This window comes from Dendrobates tinctorius, unplaced genomic scaffold (assembly GCF_039654945.1).
Source record: "Dendrobates tinctorius isolate UK_male_01 unplaced genomic scaffold, ASM3965494v1 ptg000395l, whole genome shotgun sequence".
Classification (NCBI taxonomy): Eukaryota; Metazoa; Chordata; class Amphibia; order Anura; family Dendrobatidae; genus Dendrobates; species Dendrobates tinctorius.
The window spans coordinates 2,167,622-2,172,229 of NW_027362061.1; the positions used below are offsets into that span (position 1 = coordinate 2,167,622).

General features: G+C 41.2%; 1 long non-coding RNA gene across 1 annotated transcript; it reads left to right on the forward strand.

Annotated features, from left to right (window-relative positions):
• The first annotated feature begins 717 nt into the window (after nucleotides 1-717).
• LOC141076205 (uncharacterized) lies at nucleotides 718-2,299 on the forward strand. Its single transcript, XR_012227444.1, has 2 exons — nucleotides 718-872; nucleotides 1,546-2,299. It is a non-coding gene; the product is annotated as an uncharacterized lncRNA (long non-coding RNA).
• Nucleotides 2,300-4,608: the final 2,309 nt, after the last annotated feature.

Sequence of the window (4,608 nt, forward strand, 5' to 3'; positions counted from 1 at the left end):
TATTATTACTTTTGTCAGATTCAAGTTATTTCTGTGACCATTGTGGGTTTTTCTGTGATTAAACGAGGGGTATCGACAACTTTGACCACATGTGTAGGAGGAGTGAATATTTTGACTCCACAGCCACTTTCCGGAAATTAACACGCAGTGGATGTTGGAGAGTGAAAATTACACATTTGCCATTTTCTTACCTAGCACATAGTGCCCAGATTGTGCTCCAGGAGACACCGCAAATTAAGTGGATTCTTCTCACTATAATATTGCTAAATACAGGGATCCTAAATGTTGTTTGTGCACACTGCAAGACTCCGAAGTGAGAGCGGATTTTGCTGGATTGGTTTATAGAAACTCTGCTGCTTTTCAGCAGCCTTTGAGCCACTAATAGTGTGGGAACCTCTGTTTTTCCATTGACAGATGATGGACCTGAGTCGGGACTTGTTTTTTTGTGAGATGAGAATTGGTATTATTTTCACCTACATAACACTGATTGGTTTCTTTTTATTTGATATTTGGGAGGCAGAATGAACAAAGTGTTGAACACCGCACACTACTGGCTCATTAAACAAGGTTTTCTATTAGACTGTGAACTGTCATTGTCTTGGTAAATAAAGTTTTTTACATAGCTTGCCATTTTTATGGACAGTTTAAGTAGAAATGTTCAAAAATATAAAACTCAATTATATTTTATTAAAAAATATTTTTTTATCTTAGCAGATGACTGTACCAGGAGATCAGAGGGACAGCTGACATCTTCAATTTTGAAATCAGAAGATCTTGAGATCCTACAAGATACAACTGAAGTGAATGCCATTACTCCAGATATATCATCATCCATTCACAGCAAAGATCTGTCATCTGATCCTATGAAACAGGTCCCATCTTCTGATTCATTACTGACTACTAAGGAAAATGAAAGTCACAAAAGAGGCAATAAAAAACAAACTGCTCCTAAAGCAAAGAAGTCATTTTCATGTTCAGAATGTGGAAAATGTTTTATATGGAAATCACGTTTTCTTGCACACCAAAGAACTCACACAGGGGAGAAGCCTTTTTCCTGTTCAGAATGTGGGAAATGTTTTAACCAGAAATCACATTTCGTTAATCACCATAGAACTCACACAGGGGAGAAGCCTTTTTCCTGTTCAGAATGTGGGAAATGTTTTATAAAAAAATGTAATCTTAATATACATCTAAAAATTCACACAGGGGAGAAGCCTTTTTCATGTTCAGAATGTGGGAAATGTTTTAACCAGAAATCAGATTTGGTTAATCACCATAGAACTCACACAGGGGAGAAGCCTTTTTCCTGTTCAGAATGTGGGAAATGTTTTACACTGAAATCATATTTGGTTAAGCACCATAGAACTCACACAGGGGAGAAGCCTTTTTCCTGTTCAGAATGTGGGAAATGTTTTAACTGGAAATCACAATCAGTTAATCACCATAGAACTCACACAGGGGAGAAGCCTTTTTCCTGTTCATAATGTGGGAAATATTTTGACCAGAAATGGAATCTTTCTAATAATAATAATCTTTCTTTTTTAGATAGCGCTGACATATTCCGCAGCCCTTTACAGTTTGCACACATTATCATCGCTGTCCCCAATGGGGCTCACAATGTAAATTACCTATCAGTATGTCTTTGGAATGTGTGAGGAAACCCACGCAAATACGAGGAGAACATACAAACTCCTTGCAGATGTTGTCCTTGGTGGGAGTTGAACCACATTCTCCAAGCCTCTCATTTCTACGGGTTTCATCGTCCTCACCAAAGGCGACTCATCAGGAGACTTTATTTAATATTGATCTATATTCAAGCAAGACTAGACGAAAAAAAAATTAAAATCATGTATCATGTTATCCGAAACAGAAAACTAGCCACATATAGGCAGATCCCAGGCTTCAAACTATATACTTCGTATAGTTTTTACATCTCGAGGGACACGGATCTATCATTCTACAGGAAACAACCTAGGGGTTTTCAGCCACGGTTGGAAGAATACAGATCTGCTCCATTGACCATCGCTGAACCATGGATATGTATGGAGATGCCAGGTTGTGATCCTCAGATCAACTGGCATTTTACCTTGTATGGACTGAATGGATTGTCATCTTCCTTCGCTTGTCCTTACCTCCTCTCTGTGCGAACCACAGGTGGGGTAGCGACCCTGGGAGCGAATCAGCGGAAGGGTGAGACTCTGTAATGTGCACTCTGTTGGGTACTGTGCTGGGAATGTTCTATGTGTTATCTGCCTGTTTTGTGGTTCAATAAAGCATTGCCACACTGTTTTACCCTCAATGTGTGTTGTCTGAGTAGTGTCGTAGCTGTTTTTGTCCTGACCAAAGTCAGATCTGCCAAATCACCAGTGAGGCCAGATTAGGAGTTTTACGCCCTTAATTTACAAGCGCTTGGAGAAAAAAAGAGACTGCACACACACGAGCCGTGGTCAAATCACTTTATCTGACGTAATGAAATACAAGGCAATCTTTTATACCATTTACAACAATATGTAATTCTATGGGGCTCATGTGGCCCCCACCATCACCTCAGTGTCATACCATGTTTACAATGTACCCAGAACACATTATGGTTGACTATTGAGAACATATATGATAAGAAGCATTTTTCCCTTGAAGAGGAGACTGGCAAACTGCAGAGTCATAAGAATAAATGAAAGGCAAATCAAGAATTAAAGGCAATTAAAGGGATATGAAGGCAAACCTTCCATATCAATTTCCCCCTTTTGTAAATGGTATAACCTTTGCCACAGGGTCAACTGATGTCCACAAAGGAGCTACTGTCTCATGGGTCTAGTACCCATACGGGGGCTTCCTACCTGCTTTGCCCATCCACCCTCAGTGTGGACACTCACTTTCCCCATCAGCAATGGCTACCTGGGGTCTATGATACACTACAGAAGGTTCAGCCTTAGATTCTTTTTTATGCATACATTATTCAGTAGCTTAAGTAATACATATATTAGCGCTTTTACGGCTACATAAACCAATAAGCAAAACAACAAAATTTGCATACAAGTCTGTACAATGCCAAAAATCCATCCTGCAAGGCCATTAAACCAATTTGCTGGATTTAGAAAAGAGAATGTGTTACCCCACCAGGAGTCTCTGTTTGCACTGTGTTGTTTTAACCATTGGTCTCTGAGTTCACCTATTTTGTCTATACTGGCCCTGATCGTGAGATTGCCAGCAGGGTCGATATAATTACAATAGGTGGGACCAATTATCTGACACATTCCTCCTTCTTTTGCAGTCAGATAATCTAGTACTATAGTATGCTGGTTAGTAACTACAATTAATTGTCTCTGTATTGTATTAGTCTCATTAAGAACTTCAAGAATCTGGAATATCTGATCGTCCAGGTAGTCGGTAGCTTCCACTAATTTGTCCCACATTTGGGTTATGAAGGGGTATATTAGCATACTACTGAATATTTTATTTATTTCCCCATTTCTACTACATGCGGCCTACCATTTGGCCGGGGCTTATTGTCTGCAGCCCTTCTATACAAAGTATGAATTGGAACTGCTGCTGTGTCTATTTTACTATGAGGAACTATGAAAGTGGCTGGTATTAGTTTGGCAAGAGTGCAAACCCCCTTATGTCTGGGCTCACCCACCTGTAGGCACAATGTCCGCAAACCAAGAATACTCCTTCAGGGAGAACACAAACGTGACCAGGGGTCTGTATACATTGGTATAAACTCAAAAGTCCTGACATAGGCTTATGGGCGCACCAAGTATTATTCATCTGTTTTCCACTCATATCAGATATACATTTACCCCTTTCTTTCCTTATTATTTTACCCATAGATGCTTTACAGCCTTCAATACCATCCTGGTACACCGTCTCATTAACCTGTGTTTGATCGCGAGTGTATATGCGGAAGCAATTATTGTCCTCACCACAGGTGTCTGCTCCAGTGTGTTGAAGACTGAACCACAGTCCATCATTGGGAATAGGGTCTGAGTGAGGGATTTCAGTCCTCCTCCTGGCGACCATATTTCCGACATCTGAGTCATATTCCCGCCGCCACATTTGTACCTTTAGGCCGCGTTACATTAAACTGAAACCAGGGATTAGAGACCCATCCAGTTATAGCCAATGAGGCAGATATATCACGGGGCACATCTTTTCCCCAAAACCTAGATTGAGTCCAAGTCTCATTGTGTAAGCAGTGTGGGGTTAATACCTCCCATGGCTCCAGAGGTAAGGCTAAGTACGGCATGGTCCTCGCAGATACTGGGCTGTGTGTACAGACCCAACAGTCCTTCGGTTTCTGTCCTTCCATGTCCTTTATAAGAAGAGCATGATGCCGAATAAGTTTGTTGTCCCAATCAGCATTTAAGAGTTTGTCCTGTGTCTCTGTAGAGTGCAGTAACCCTGTCACTGCCAGCAAGGTGATGAGGAGAACAGTCATTCTGCTGTTGACAGGACCTTCTTGCAGTGACTGGCGTGGATCCAGGTGGGCTTTCCCTCAAGTTTTACTGAGATGGATGTGGTCAGCTGGACTTGGAAGGGGCCGTCAAATCATGGGTCCAGGCTCCTTTTCAAGTGTCTGCGTGCAACCACCCAATCACCTGGATTCAA